We start from the raw sequence: 17,039 nt of genomic DNA on the forward strand, positions 1-17,039 counted from the left end.
GTTTCTTAACTTAACTGAATGTATATATGTTAACCTTAAGCCAAATTTGAAGAGAGTAAGATTCAGGTGGTTCTCACCTTCTCCCTTGTTCCCCTCTATTGCAATATGTCCTTTGTACCTCTTAATGTAATGACATTTATCCCATTCAATCTCCTCCATTCTCCCATCTCCTTATTTTCCTCCTTCCTTTTTTAGGAGGTATTGCTTTTAACTAATTCTCTCTGAGTCACAGAAAAATCCTATCACTTCTGGCTAAGTATATTATCTCTAACAGAGTTACATTTCTCGAGAGTTATTAGAGTCTTTCTCCCAGGGAGGGATATAATCAGTTTGATCTTTTTGGACAGTAATTTCACAGTTAAGTCATGAGTGTCCATCACTTCTGGCTAAGGATATCCCTATTCTATATAATAGATTTACGATTCTCAAGAGTTATGAGAATCTTTCCCACAGGTGGGGATAAAGCCAGTATCATCTTATTGGATAGTAGCTTTTTTTTCTTTGCCCTTTTTTTTATCTTTTATGTGTCTCATAAGTTTCCTGTTTGATGTCCAAATTTTCTATTTGGCTCCAGTATTTCCATCAGGAAATGTTGGAAGTCTCCCATTTTGTTAAATGACCATCTTTTCCCCTGGACAACAAGACTCAGTTTTGCTGGATAGTGGATTTTTGACTGCATTTCAAACTCTCTTGCTCTTTGAAATATCTCATTCCAGGTCCTTTGATCCCTTAATGTTGATGCAGCCATGTCCTGCTTAATCCATACTGTGGTTCCTTGCTATTTAAATTGTTTCTTTCTGACTGCTTGCAGGATTTTTTCTTTGGCCACAATATTCCTTGGGGTTTTCATTTTAGTATCCCTTTCTGGAGTGGATCAATGTATTCTTTTTTTTAGGTTTTTTCAAGGCAAATGGGGTTAAGTGGCTTGCCCAAGGCCACACAGCTAGGTAATTACTAAATGTCTGAGACTGGATTTAAACCCAGGTACTCCTGACTCCAAGGCTGGTGCTTTATCTACTATACCACCTAGCCTCCCCCAATGTATTCCTTCAATACCTATTTTTGTCCTCTGGTTTCATGATATCAGGGCATTTTTTCCATCATTAAATTCTGTAAAATTAAATTCAGGCTTTTTTTTTCTTTTCAATGTTTGCAAGAAGTCCAATAATTCTTAGGTTATCTCTCCTTGATCTATTCTCGAGGTCATTGGTTTTGTTGATGAGGCATTTTACATTTTCTTCTATTTTTTTGATCTTTTGGTTTTAACAGAATCTTGTTGTCTCATGAAATCATTATTTTCCACAGACCCCATTCTTTTTTTTGAGAAGCATCTTCTTCATTTACCTTTTGCAACTCCTTTTGTAATTGGTTATTTCTATTTTGAAGGAGTTTTCCATTTGCCCAAGTGTAGTTTTGAAAGAATTATTTTCTTTTTGCATTTGCCCAGTTGAAGATCTGAGAGAATTATTCTCATTTTGTATTTGTCTAACTGTATTTTCCAAAGATTTATTTTCTAGTTGTGAGATATTAATTTTTTCTTGCAATGTATTAATTTTCTCTTGAGTTTCTTTTCCTAATTTTTCCAATTGATTTTTAAACTCTGATTTCTTCAAGGAAGTCTTTTTGGGCTGGAGACCAATTCATATTCTCCTCAGAAGTCCTAGATTTCTCTGAGTTAGGATCTGTTCCTTCTAAATGTTTCTCAACAGACCCCTCCCTCTTTCTACTGGCCTTTCTTTATTTTCTAAGATCTTGTATTGGAGGAGGGGCTGGCTCTCAGAGGTTTTCTTTTGAAAACCCTTGAGTCTTTGTTCACTTGGCTTTGTAATTCCAAGGGGTGGCCAGTAGGGTGCACTGATTGCTTTCTCTGTAGTGTTTGAGGCCTTCAGCAGCAGTATCTGAATTGGATTATGTCCCGGGGGAGGTGAGTGAGCTATGCTGCCCACACCTGAGCCTGAGGGGGTGGGGGCAGTTGCTGTTTTGTATGGGATGTGCTCAGGCCCCAGCCCTGGCATCAATCTCTGTGCTCTACAATGCTCTATGCTGGAACTTGCCCTCCAGCCGGGCTGGGACTCACCAGAACTCCACTACCCATCCAGAGATTCTCTGGCTAATGTTGGTCCTTGGACCTGCCATTTACCAAAGCCTCTGAGGTTAAGGCCAGTTCTCTGGTTTCACCCTTCCTCCACTGCTCCATGCTATCTCTCGGCTCTTTGCTCCCAGTTCACCCATGGTCCCTTGAGACAGACCTTTTGGTAGGTGTTCTCCTAACTTCTCTTTCTGGGTTTTGGTGATCCAATTTATGTTAAGAGGTTTCTTTCATGTTATTTTTGAGGGGAAACAAACCAGGAGAGCTTAGCACAGTGCCTGTCTTCTCTCCAACATCTTGGCTGGAAGTTCATGGAAGATCTTCAGTGAAGTTCTGTCTCTGGGGGAAAAAAAGGAAGTACAGTTCAGGAGGCAGGAAAGCCAGAAAGCCAGCAGATTGCAATCACCACAGTGCAATCTATGTCCCAACAGCTTAATAGCAGCAGAGATCCTGGCAGCTAGATAGCAAATCAGCAGGGAGGGCTCCAACCCCAAACAAAGTCTGAACTCTGAGAACACCAACATAAAAGACAGGACTGGATTGGGAACAAACCACTGTTAAGTCAGAACCTAGACATAAAGGAGAAAAAAAAAACTCTGCAAAGACAAGACCTAGACCATATAGGCAATCTCTTGGCGAACAACAAGCCAGGGAGCAGATGCTAGAGGCAACAACAACAATCAAAAAAAAAAAAAAAAAAGCTTGAATCTATGCTCCCTATACCCCAGTAGCAGACTTAAAACAACAAAGATGAACAAAAAATTTAAAAGTGCACTCACTATAGAAAACTACCATATAGACAATGATAAAAATGCCATATCTGAAGAAGAAAGTAGTGAAAAATAACTCACAGGAGAAGTATCAAAAGATCAACTTAAAAAGTATTTAAAAACTAAAGAAAAGGGGCAGCTAGGTGGCGCAGTGGATACAGCACTGGCCCTGGAGTCAGGAGTACCTGGGTTCAAATCCGGTCTCAGACACTTAATAATTACCTAGCTGTGTGGCCTTGGGAAAGCCACTTAACCCCATTGCCTTACAAAAAAAAAAAAAAAAAAAAAAAAAAAAAAACCTAAAGAAGAGCAGAAGAAAAAAATTGCAAAAAAGAAATCAAAGTTATACAAGAAAATTTTGAAAAATTGACCAAAGAAACCAACTCTATTAAAAGTAAAAATAACCAACTCTAAAAAGAAATGCAGAAACTAATTGAAGAAAATAAAACCCTAAAAATTCAATTTGAACTGAAAAATTAAAATAAAAACTAATAAATCTACAAAACTACAAGACTCTATCAAACAAAATAAAAAGTCTGAAAAAAATTGAAGAAAATGTAAAGTACCTTTGAAGGAAAATGAATGACCTGGAAAATAGTTCCAGTTCCAATCATCAGAATACCAGAAAGCCTGGACCAAAAAAAAGAACCTGGAAAACATCATGCAGGAAATTATAAGGGAAAACTATCCAAATCTACTACAACAAGATAACAATATAACCATTGAAAGAATCCACAGAACCCCTCCAGAAACAGACCCAAGGATGAAAATTCCAAGTGTTATAATAGCCAAATTCCAGAACTCTCAAATAAAGGAGAGAATATTGCAAGCAGCAAAAAAGAAAACAATTCAAATACAAAGGGAACACAATAAGACTAAGACACGACCTATCAGCATCATCACTGAAGGATCGGAAGAACCAGAATAACATATTTCAGAAAGCTAAGGACCTGCTATTAGAACCCAGAATGTGTTACCCTGCAAAAATTCAGCATATATCGTCAAGGGGAAAAGAAGGATGTACAATGAAATACAGGACTTCCAGAATTTCCTGACACAAAGACCAGAACTGAACAGAGAATTACCAAATACACAACTCAAGAGTTGCATTAAAAAAGGTAAAGGAAAAGGGGAAGGAAAAAACAAAACAAAACACCTAGTTAAGACCATCAAATTGTATACAACAGCAAAAGGGAAGATATAACACTTCCAATTCTTAAGAACTTTACTTCTCTTAGGAAAATTAAATTGAATATAATTGAAGAGAATGAATTTAAAGGATATGGGTAAAATTGGGTCTTATCTTTCCATTGAATAGGTTCAAGATGACATCACTATGTTTGAGGCAAAAAAAAAACCTGAAGAAAAGCATGGGTGCTAAATTTAAATTTAAGTGTCTCATTAGCCTTTGAACCCCTTTAATTCTACTGTGCTTAGCACCTTGTTTAATGAGGGGGTCATAAACTGCAAGGACCTGAGTCAGTATCCCTGTAACTTACAATCATTTGTGAAGGTCTCAGGTGAGACCTTCAGAGTCTTCTAGTACTTAGAGATATTTAAGAATCTTGCAGTTAATTAGATCAGGCTTTGAGTTAAACTGTGCTTCACTTAATAAGGGGTTAAGTACCCTGGATGAATTACGGCATTAAGTGTGAAAGAAAATAGGCATTGCTTCTCTTAACAAGTACCCTAACTCAGGTGAGGGAGGGGATAGGGAATGGGGATAATGTGTGAGAGAAAATAGGCCTGGGGGAGGGGCACAAATAGTAGAAGAAATGATATGGCTTTGCATTTTTTTTATTTTTTTATTTAATTTTGAATTTTTTACAATTTTCTCCCTAATCTTGCTTCCCTCCCCCACCCCCCACAGAAAGCAGTCTGTGAATCTTTACATTGTTTCCATGGTATACATTGTTATAAGTTGAATGTGATGAGAGAGAAATCATATCCCTAAGGAAGCAAAATAAAGTATTGTGCCTAATTGTTGCACTAATAGAATGAGCAAATCCATCAAGGTGGTCATTACCCCCATGTTGCTGTTAGGGTGCACAATGTTCCTCTGGTTCTGCTGATCTAGGTCACCATCAGTCCATGCAAAACTTTCCAGGCTTCCATGAATTCCCATCCCTCCTGGTTTCTAATAGAACAATAGAGTTCCATGGCATACATATAGCACGGTTTGTTAAGCCATTCCCCAATTGAAGGACATTTATGTTAATTTCCAATTCTTTACCACCACAAACAGAGCTACTATGAATATTTTTGTAGAAGTGATTTTTTAATTCATTACTAAAATATTCTTGTTTAAGAGTAAACATAATAGCCCCCCCCAAAAAAATAGACCCTTATGAGAAATAAAGTAAAGGAAAGAGAAAAAAATATGTTTCAGTCTGTGTTCTGATACCATCAGATCTGTCTTGCTGGGGTGAATCACATTCTTTATGATAAGTCCATCATAAAAGTTATGTCCATATTTTTGCACTGTTGCTGTTGCTGTTTGCAAATCCCTCCATCCAGTCCTCCTCACTCTCCTTTCACTCTGTCCCTCTTCTAAAATGTGCTGTAGGGTGGCTGAGTAGAACAGCAGACTGATCATTGGCCCTGAGACCCTGAGCCCACATACCACCCCTGTAAACCAGCAACCACCCAGCCCCATGGTCTCAGACAGGTCACCCAATCTCAACCCCTTGCAAGAACTAAAAAAGAAAATGTGTTATATTTGAAGTTCTCTCCTATGATCTACCCTCTCCTCTAACACCTACATCCCCACTTCCCCCTTTCCCCCTTCTCCCCTTTTTGCTCTAGATGTATATACCCTATTGACTGCGTATGCTGTTTCTTCTCTGAGCCATTTCTGATGAGAGTGAAGGTTCCCTCATTCCCCTTCACCTTCCCCCTTCCATATCATTGCAAAAGCTCATTGTAAAAAGAAGAAAAAAATATATCTTTCATATAAAATATCTTAGACTATTCCACCTCTCCTTTCTCTTACTCCCAGTTGCATTTCCTTTTAGCCATTACAATATATTACATCTTCGAATTCAGCTATCTCCTGTGCTGCATCTATAAAATCTCCTTCTACCTGCTCTATTAAATGAAAAGTTTCTTATGAGTATTATTAGTATTGTTTTTCTATGCAGGAATACATGCAGTTCATTATCATTAAGTCCCTCATATTTTACCCTTCTCTGCTTCACCTGAGTGAAGGTGAAGGTATATTAGAAGGTATTTTAAGGTCGAACATTCTGTTCAGCTCTGGTCTTTTCAACAGTAACATTTGAAATTCCCTTGGTTCATTGAAAATCCATCTTTTCCCCTGGAAGAGGATGTTCAGTTTTGCTGGGTAGTTGATTCTTGGTTGCATTCCAAGCTCTTTTGCCTTCCAGAATATTATATTCCAAGCCACACAAGCCCTTAATGTAGTTGCTCCTAAGTCCTGTGTGATCCTGACTGCAACTCCATGATATATGAATTGTGTCTTTCTGGCTGCTTGTAATGTTTTCTTTTTGACTTGGGAGTTCTGGAACTTTACTATAATATTTCTGGGGGTTGGTATTTTTGGATCGCTTTCTAGGGGACATCAGTGAATTCTCTCAATTTCTACTTTGCCTTCTGCTTCTAGGATAACAGGGCAATTTTCTCATAGGATTTCTTTAAAAATGATGTCAAGACTCTTTTCCTGATCATGACTTTCAAGGATCCCAGTGATTTTTAAATTATCTTTCCTGAATCTGTTTTCCAGATCAGTTGTTTTTTTCAATGAGATGTTTCACATTTTCTTCTAATTTTTCATTCTTTTGGTATTGAAGTATTTTATCTTGACTTCTCATAAAGTCATCAGCTTCCTTTAGCTCCATTCTACATCTGAAGGATGTGTTTTCCTCAGAGAGCTTTCTTATCTCCTTTTCCATCTGGCCAATTCTTTTTTTAAAGCTTTCTTCTCCTCAATAACTTTTTGAACTGTTTTATCCATTTGACCTATGCTGGTTATTAGCATGCTATTTTCTTCAGCATTTTTTTAGATCTCCTTGACTAAGCTGCTGACATTTTTTTCATATTTTTCCTGCATCTCTCTCATTTCTGTTCACAATTTTTCTTCTATCTCCTTTACTTGATTTTTAAAATCTTTTTGAGCTCTGTTATAGCCTAAGCCCAACTTCCATTTCTCATGTAGTCTTTAGATGCATGAGTTTTTATTTCCTCATCTTCATATTGAGGAGAATTCGTGGGATTATAGGCAATGTATTTTTCAATGGTGTTCTCTTTTTTTCTCTGTTTACTCATTTCTCCCACCTGTTCTTGGTTTGGGGGTGTTTCCTGAGCTTTTGAGTATTATTGGAACACCTGCTTTGGGAGTTTTTTTGGTACAACCCACTGGGACCTTTATTCCTCCAAGGTTTTATGCTCTCTTGCCTGTGCTTTGATATGTAGATGACAACAGGCACTCCCCTCTGCCCTGGAGCTGTGAGTAGAGTCCCTGCTATCTTAGTATGGAAGGCCAAACTGCAACCTGGATCTGAGTGTGGGAAAAACAGCAGAATCCTGACCCAGGGATAGCAGAGAGATTTCTGTAGTCTCCCCTGACAATTTTACCATCTGAGGGCTGTGCTCTGGAGGTGCAGGCTGGTTTCCCCCTATTCTCACTGTAGATTCTGCAGCCGCTGCTCCTCACTCTACACTCATTCTGGTGTAGCAGAGTTTTCTCATGGCCCCTTCAAGCTGGTGCCAGTAATCCCTGGGCTGGGTTGGGCTGGACTGGGCTGTGCCTCAGCAGCAGCTTTTTTCCAACCCCCGGTCCTGGTAAAACACACCTTTCTCGTGGAACTTCTGAGTTACCTTGGACTGGAAAAATGTATCACCCAGTCTTTCTGTGGGTTCTACCCTTCTACATTATGGCTAGAGTCATAATTTGTTGGCTTTTGGAATTTTGGGGGGAAGGAGTTTCTGGGAAATGCTGACTTCACATTGGCCCTGCCCAATGATGTGACTTTGGATGATTCTTTGAATCATGAGGAGGACAGTGTATACTTGAAAGATAATGAAAAGGTGGCATAGTGGATAAAGCATTGGTCTTGGAGTCAGGAGTACCTGGGTTCAAATCCAGTCTCAGTCACTTAATAATTACCTAGCTGTGTGGCCTTGGGCAAGCCACTTAACCCCATTTGCCTTGCAAAAACCTAAAAAAAAGATAATGAAAAGGGGGTGAGGTAGAAAATGAATATAATTATAATATGATGCAATTTAAGTTAATGCTGCTTATCAAGGAATCAAGCAAACAATGTTTTATGATACCTTGTTAGAAATATGAGCTTATCAATAATCAAATAATCAAACTGTGACTGGTGATACCTGATTAATACTATTAGAGCAATAAATAACACCAAGGGAAGAGAGACACAAAGATTTATAATTTTAGAGGGAAAGAAGTGAGAATGTGAATGCTATGTAGATTCTATTCATTAGATTTAGCCCAGAGAGGGAATAAGATACATTTCTATTTGGGTTTTAAAAAACTAATCTACAGGGAAGAGGGGGTCTGGGGAAGGGAAAGATAAGGGAAGAAGGGACTGTTAAAAGGGAAGGTGAAGGTATAAGTAAAAATAAATTGAAAGTTAAATTTTTAGGGGAGGCCATGTGGCCCAGCAGATAAAGCACTGTCTGGTCTCAAACACTTAATAATTACCTAGCTGTGTGGCCTTGGGCAAGCCACTTAACCCCATTTGCCTTGCAAAAAAAGTTAAATTTTTAAAAGAAAAGTCAAAGGAAAAAGGTAGTTAAATTTTGATGAGGAGAAATAAGGGGAAAAGAAAACAGAAAAATGTAAGTGAATAAAGACAGCATGGAGGGAAATACAGAATTAGTAATCTTACCTGTAAATGTGAATGGGATGAATTGTCCCATAAAATGGAATCAAATAGCAGAATGGATTAAAAACCAGAATCCTAAAAGATATTGTTTAAAAGAAACACATTTGAAGCAAAGAAATAAACATGCACACAGGGTAAAGGTAAAAGGTTGGGGCAAAATTTATTATACCTCAGATGAAGTAAAAAAAAATCTGGGGTAGCCATCCTAATTTAAGACAAAGTAAAAGCAAAAATTAATCTCATTAAAGGGGATAAGGAAGGAAACTACATCTTCTTAAAAGGTATCATTGATAATGACACTACATCATTACTAAGCATGTATGCACCTAATGATATAGCATGCAAATTTCTTGGGGAAAATCTGAGTTAATTACAATAAGAGATAGACAGAAAAATGTTAAGATTGGAAGACCTCAATCTCCTTTTCTCCAAACGAGATAAATCTAACAACAAAATAAACAAGGAGGTTAAGATGGTGAATGAAATCTTAGAAAACTTAATGATGATAGACCTCTGTAGAAAACTTAATGGGGATAGAAAAGAAGACACCTTTTTTCTCAGCAGTACATGGCACCTACACCAAATTACACATGTACTAGGGCACAAAATCCTTATAATCAAATGCAGAAGGGCAGAAATAATAAATACACACTTCTCAGACCAAAATGCAATAAAAATTACATGTAATAAAGGGGTCAAGGAAATACAAACCAATAACTAATTGGAAAATAAATAACTCTCTCAGATATGGGTGAATTAAACAAAAAATAGAAATAATAATTATATCCAAGAAAATGATAATAATGAGACATCATACCAAAATTTATGGGATGCAGTCAAGTCAGTTTTGAAGGAAAATTTTATATCTCTCTATATGCTTATATTTATAATAAATAGAAAGAGGAGTTCAATGAATTGGGTATGCAACTAAAAAATCTAGAAAATGAACAAAAGTAAGATTCTCCAATTAAATGCTGAATTAGAAATTCTGAAAACCAAGGTAGAGATTAATAAAATGGCAAAGAAGAAAGCCATTAATCTCATCAATAAAACCAAGAGTTGGTTTTATGAAAATGTCAATAATATAGGCAATCTTTGGTTAATCTGACTAAAAATAAAATAACCAAATTACCAGTATCAAAATTGAAAAGGGTGAACTAACCACCAATGAGGAAGAAATTAAAGAGATAATTTGAAGCTATTTTGCCAAACTGTATACCAATAAATTGGATAATTTGGGCGAAATTGATGAATATTTACAAAATTCCAAACTTCCCAGATTAACAGAAGAAGAAATAAGTTACTTAAATAACCCCATTTCAGAAAAAAGAAATTGAAGAAGCCATCAGTAAACTCCCTAAGAAAGTTTCCAAGTCCAGATGAATTTACAAGTAAATTCTACCAAACATTTAAGGAACAATTAATTCCTATTCTACATAAACTATTTTTTAGAATAGGAAAGGAAGGAATTCTACCAAGCTCCTTTTATTACACCAACATGGTGCTGATATCTAAACCAGGAAGAACTAAAAGAGACAAAGAAAATTATAAGCCAATGTCCCTAATAAATCTTGACACAAAAGTCTTAAACATAATTTTAGCAATGAAACTACAAGTTATTAATAAGATAACACACTATGATGATCAGGTAGGATTTATACCAGGTAGAACGGATGGTCCAAAATTAGGAAAATACTCAACATAATTAAACATATCAAAAGCAAAACCAACAGAAATCATATGATTATCTTAATAGATGCTGAAACAGCCTTTGATAAAGTATGATATCCATTCCTATTAAAAAATGAAAGTTTAGGAATCAATGGAATTTTCCTTAAAATAATGTAAATAATAAAATAATATATCTATTCCCATTATTTATAATATTTGTTAATGGTTTTAAACCCACATAAATCATTAATATTTCTATATATGAACAATCCAAGAGCAAGAGATAGAAAGAGAAATCCATTTAAAATAACTATGGAAAACACTAAATACTTGGGGATCTACCTGCCAAGACAAGCCCAGAAACTGTATGAAGGCAATTATAAACCATGTTTCACCCAAATAAAGTCAGATCTAAATAATTGGGAAAATATCAAATGCTCTTGGTTAGGTCGAGCTAATATAATAAAAATGGCAATTCTACCCAAATTAAATTAATTATTCAGTGCCATAGCAAACTGTCAAATGACTACTTTACCAAGCTAGAAAAAATAGTGACAACATTCATCTAGAGCAACAAAAGGGCAAGAAGAGCAAGGGCACTGACGGAAAAATAACATAAAAGCAATGGCCTAGATCTGCCAGATCTAAAACTATACTATAAAGCAGCAGTCATCAAAACCTGATTGGTACTAGTTAAAAAAATAGAGTAATGGATCAGTGGATTAGGATAGGTTCTAAAGAATTTGCAGTAAATGACTACAGCAATCTACTATTTGACAAACACAAAGACAACAGCCTCTGGGATAAGAACTCATTATTTGAAAAAATTTGTTGAGAAAACTATAACATAGTATAGCAAAAACTAGACATAGATCCACATCTCATATCCTATAACAAAAATAAGGTCAAAATGGGTATAGGATTTAGAAATAAAGGGCGATACCAGAGATAAATTAATAGACCAAGAAATACTCTATCAGATCTATGGAAAGGCAAAATGAATAATCTTGACTATATTAAATTTAAAATGTTTTTGCACTAATAAAATTAATGATGCCAAAATTAGAAGGAAAAGAGAAGACTGGGAAACAATCTTCACAACTAGGAGTTCTGATAAAGTTCTCATTTCTAAAACATATAGAGAATTGCATCAAATTTATAAGGTCACAAGCCATTCCCCAAATGATAAATGGTCAAAGGATATAAGAACACAGCTTTCAAATGAATAAATTAAAGTTATATTTAATGATATGAAAAAATGCTCCAAATATTAGTGATTCATAGTGGCAAAAAGGGAAAATGATCAAAGTTGGAGACGTTGTCTGAGGAATGGGACACTGGGCATAGTTCCATGTTGCTCTCCAAAAAGTTTGGATCTATTCACAACTCATCTAGCAATGCATCAAAGAACCATAAAACTGTTCATACCTTTTGCCCATCCCTGGCAAAAACTCTATAAATCCCTGCCCAAGGCTAAAGACGAGCAGGTAACAACAAAATGATGGATCCCTGCCTTAACCTGAAAAGACTGTCATTTACCTACCACCCCTCATCTACATTTACCAAATTACCTTATCCTCTTCTCTGCTCTCCCTGTGGTACTTCCTTAAAAGTTGGGGGAGCCGATCCTCCAAATCTTCTGTCCCTATTACCCTTCCTCACTAGCTATCTCCTGATTGCTCATCTTCCTTTGGGAGGGCAACCCACATTGGGGGTGGAGTATGATACCCAAAATAACCTCTCTCATCACTTCTATAACCTTCTTTAGTACTTATATCTTGATGGCTTTTCTTCCAATTTAGCTAGTCTGCTTTTGGAAAGTATGATTCCTCAAATAACCTCTCTTGTTTCTACATCTTACCTTATTACTCATCCTCTCTTGGAAGCTTAGGTTGGTTAGAGATCAGTGGATTCCTGCCTTTAGTCTCTGCTTCCCTTAGTTTCTACTAATCACAGCAATACTTGAATAAATTTTTTTGCCCCCCCCCAAAATTCTGTAGGGTCAGAGTCATTGTTTTAAGGCCAATATTTCAGGTTTATTTGAACCCCTAAAAACTCTTTTAGCTGAACACTTTTTCTAGCAACATTTTAACTGTTAAAGAAACATTGTTAAAGTGGTCATCAGCAATCCTTTTCAAAGACAGCTGCCCAGCAGGCAAAGGAATTATCGGTCAATTTGTGTGAACAAGGTGAAAATATAAAGTTAGAGGAAAACACAAGATGCCAACTAGTCGGATTATCCTACCCATCTGGAAAGATATGACCTATTCTACATTCCTTAGAGAATGGGTTTTTCTAAAGTGGTACAATGTAGACGGAAACCTATTTGTTACTTCTTGTGAAATAGATATAGCTAACTAAAAATAGGATTAAAGTGCCCAAGTTTCTTCAAATTCCCTATGAACCCATTCTGCTATTTTTCTTTAACTGGAAAAATATACTCTGCTTTCATCTCATTGGACTATTCCTTAGAACTGACTTCAAAATTGTTCTTCAAAATTAATAGGGAAAGGAAAGACTTAGAATAACCTTCAGTGAGTAAAGGACAGATAAATCTTGTTAGAAAATTCATTTACAAAAAACTCAATGTCACAACAACCGTTTTTGGTCAAAAGAGTCCAAGACTGAAAATGTATTCAATATTCTATGAATAAAATTTGTCTCATGCTGGGAGTCAAAGTCTTAGTCCCTTTATTCCACAAAAAGTGGTCATTGAAGAATTTATTCCTGGGATCTTAATACTTTAGCATCTACAAAGAAGCATTAAGTCAATTTTAGTATGGATAGCTCATGGGAAGCATGTTTCAAATTCTTCAAAGAAACTTCAGCCAGAGGTCAATTACACTGTATCAAAATCCCTATCTGTGATACTTTATTTAGACTCATCAATTTGAAGCAGGGCATAGGGAAATGCAAGTAAGCTAGGTCCTCCAGATGAGCTTGAAGCTGGAGAAAGAGGAAGATCACAGAGATCCAGGCTGACTGCACTGGTCTCATCAAGAAGAGAACCTCCCCCTTATGGATTCCTCATCTTTCAGTGGATTTTGGAGATGGAGGTGCCTTTCCAGAAATACATGTGGCCCAATATCCTCTGGACATGGGAAGAAAAAAGAAAATGGCCAATGTATTAGTCATTCAGGTGGATGCAGAGGGAAAAATTAAATATGATGCAATTGTTCGACAGGGACAGAAAAAGGACAAGGTCATTCATAACAAGTATACTGATCTGGTTCCCAAGGAAGTTATGAATTCTGGTGACTCAGATCTGCAAATATCTGATGAAGAATCCATTAAAGAGATCACAGAAAAGACATGGGTAGCCCTAGAGAAATCTGTATCTCAGAAGGTGCTGCTGCTATGCCAGTTGGAGCTGCAGATAAACTAGCTCCAGCTCAGTATATCAGGTATACACCATCTCAGTAAGGAATAACTTTCAATTCTGGAGCTAAACAGTTATTTGAATGGTGGAAATGCAAAAGGATCCAATGGAGCCTCCAAGATTCAAAATTAATAAGAAAATTCCTCATGGGCCCAATTCTCCTCCTGCACCTGTCATACATTCTTCTGGCAGAAAGATGACTACAAAAGAGCATCAAGAGTGGAAAATTCCAACGTGCATTTCAAACTGGAAAAAATGCAAATGATTATACCATTCCATTAGACAAAGGTCTGGCTGCTGATGGGAGAGGACTGTAGACAGTCCATATAAATGAAAACTTTGATAAACTTGCTGAAGCTCTGAACATCACTTATAGAAAGGCTCAGGAGGCAGTGGAGATGTGGGCTCAAGTGGAGAGAAAGACTGCCCAAAAGGAAAAGGAGATACATGAGGAGAAACTTCGAGGAAATGGCCCAGAAAGGTTGGGAGAGAAGAGCTGGAATCAAGACCCATGTAGGAAAAGAGGATGGGGAGGCTCAGGAATGAGATGAAATAAGACAGGATACATGCAAAGAGAAATGACATGGCAGGAATATTTCCAGAGTAGCTCCTGATAAAAGGTCAAAACTACAGAGAAAAAACAAGAATAGAGATATCAGTGAAGTCCTTGCTCTTGGTGTGCCCAATTCTCAAACTTCCAATGAAGTTCAGTATGACCAGGGGCTATTCAACTAGACTAAGGGTATGGACAGTGGTTTTGCTGGTGAAGAAAATGAAATTTATGTTTATGATCAACCGTGGAGAAGTGGCAAATACATGGCTCAAGACATCTACAGACCCAGAAAAAATCTGGACAAAGACATGTATGTTGATGACCTAGAGGCTAGAATGGAGACTAACAGATTTATTTCTGATAAGGATTTCTCTGGCTCAGATCATAGCCAGCGAGGCAGAGAAGGACCAGGTCAATTTGAGGAAGATTCCTTTGGTCTGGACAAATTTTTGGAAGAAGCCAAACAGCATGGTGGGTCTAAAAAATCTCTGTTAGCAGCCTCCCCAAGGAACATGGATATGAAGGCAAGAAGAGGAGGAAGGAGTGAGTAGGGTAGCCTGTCAAAGAGAATGAACTATTACCCTTAACTCTGATGACAGTGGTCATTGGGGAATTCTCTGTAAATGGTCAGAATGAAAACCAAATCTGGGATTGTAGATCCCACTGCTTTTTTGTACTGGGACTAGGGGAAAGGGAAGTATACTTTAAACTAGTCTATTTATTTTTAAAGATTTGGGACTGGTGTGGGGGTGTGAGCTATATTCTCAGTGCAAGGCTTTTGCTTCCCCTTCTCAGTCAGCTCACCTTTCCCCACCCCATTAGTATTGACAGAAGTTCCATACTACCCAGTATACCAAATGAAGACTATTATATCTTCAGTGATATGAGTTTGGGTGGGGGATTAACATTTCACAGTAGAACTATCCCTGTATATAATGTTTATCACCAACCATGCATGCTGAATAGTTGGGGGAAGTCTTCACATAATGGAACTGTCCACTGCTTGTGGAAACTTTGTCCCAATTGTATATGTTTGTGTGTGTGTGTGTGTGTGTGTGTGTGTGTGTGTGTGTCTGCCTGTATGTATGTATTCACTTTTAAATTGGAATGGGAGAGTCAGCTTCTGTGTGCTGCAACTGTTTTAAATAAAACATTTAGATTTAAAAAAAGGAAAGGGAAGGATATAAAGTTCTTTAGATTAAGGCAAACTGCCTGAACTGGTTTTCCAAGAACAAGAACAGAAGTAAACAGTTTTTGGTCGCTGTTGGGGGCAACCCTCCTTGTTTGAGCTCTCTGAGTCCTGGCCTCCAAGGGGGCATACTGGGGAGAAATGGCTATCTAGATCAAGTGCCACAGTCTCATGCCTTCCATAGTTCCTCAACACTGCCCTTGCATCAGACCAGCAGAACCCTCCTGGCATGACACTTTCCAGCAGAGCTGATGGCCAAAGAGAAGGAGCATCTCTTGAAGCACTTTGGTGCCCAGGCCATGAGGGTCCTTTCTGACAACAACCCCTTAAAGCACACTGCTTTTGCTCCTTTCCCTGACGAAAAAGCAGCAATAATGGCTTTATCAAGACTTCATCAGAGAGCCAATATTGCAACAAGTGCTCTTTCATAAATTTTCGAAACTAAGGACTTTAAATAAATTTTCAAGAGACAGAACCCACAGAGGGACCCAATGAGGCAGTTCTCCTACTCAAGGTAACCTGAAAAGAGCAGAAAGGCTCTGCTCCCTGGGGTTGGAGGGGTGGCCGGCCAGAGGGGTGGCTGCTAGAGAGAAAGAACTTCAGCCTCCTGGAGGCAGCCCCAGGGAGCTGGGAGCCATGGCTCACAACAGCAGAGGAGTTTCCTGAGCTATGCCCTGGGGAGCACCGGGAACAAATTGGGGGAAGAGCGGGAGGACCTCTACCAGAGCAAGCATATGAAGCCCAGCCCTGAGGGCACACAGGGAGCAGCTTGGCCACCTCAGCCCAGATCCAGGAACAGAAGCAGGCAGAGCTGGTAAGCAAGAGCCCCCAGGACATGAGCCCATTCAACCTAGGGAGGGGAGTGAAGAGAGAGAGACTGCAGAGCTCTGCCCCTGGAACAGAACTCTGGGGCTCTGACCACATTCAGATACTGATCACAGTTTAGGTCCCCCCATAGAACAGCAGGGACCCCCTCCACCTCAGCCCCGTGGCAGAGGGGGGTGCATATGGTCATTCACAGTCCAGAAGGGAGGACAGAGCTGAGACCCTTATGGGAGTGTCCCAAAAGCTCAGGAAGCACCCCAAAAAACAGACTCGGGCTGGGAAAATGAGCAAGCAGAGAGAAAAGAGGAGCACCATTGAGAAATAGATTATCTATGATCCCAAGAAGGATCAATATACTCAGTATGAAGATGAGGAAACACAGGCTCCTGCATCTAAAGACTCCAAGAAAAACAAAAATTGGGCTCAGGCTATGACAGAGCACAAAAAAGACTTTGAAAATCAAATGAGGGAGCTAGAAGAAAAGCTGGGAAAAGAAATGAGAGAGATGCAGGAAAAACATGAAAATGAAGTCAGCAGTCTAGTCAAGGAAATCCAAAAAAATGCTGAAGGCAATAGCATGCTAAAAACCAGCTTAGGTCAAATGGATAAAACAGTTCAAAAAGTTATTGAGGAGAAGAATGCTTTAAAAAGCAAAATTGGCCAGATGGAAAAAGAGATAAGAAAACTCTCTGAGGA

At 38.1% G+C, this 17,039-nt stretch overlaps 1 pseudogene; it reads left to right on the forward strand.

Annotated features, from left to right (window-relative positions):
* Window positions 1-1,910: 1,910 nt before the first annotated feature.
* LOC141499404 (SNW domain-containing protein 1 pseudogene) lies at window positions 1,911-14,876 on the forward strand (annotated as a pseudogene).
* The last annotated feature ends 2,163 nt before the right edge of the window (window positions 14,877-17,039 follow it).

This window comes from Macrotis lagotis, chromosome X (assembly GCF_037893015.1).
Source record: "Macrotis lagotis isolate mMagLag1 chromosome X, bilby.v1.9.chrom.fasta, whole genome shotgun sequence".
In the NCBI taxonomy this organism is placed as follows: domain Eukaryota; kingdom Metazoa; phylum Chordata; class Mammalia; order Peramelemorphia; family Peramelidae; genus Macrotis; species Macrotis lagotis.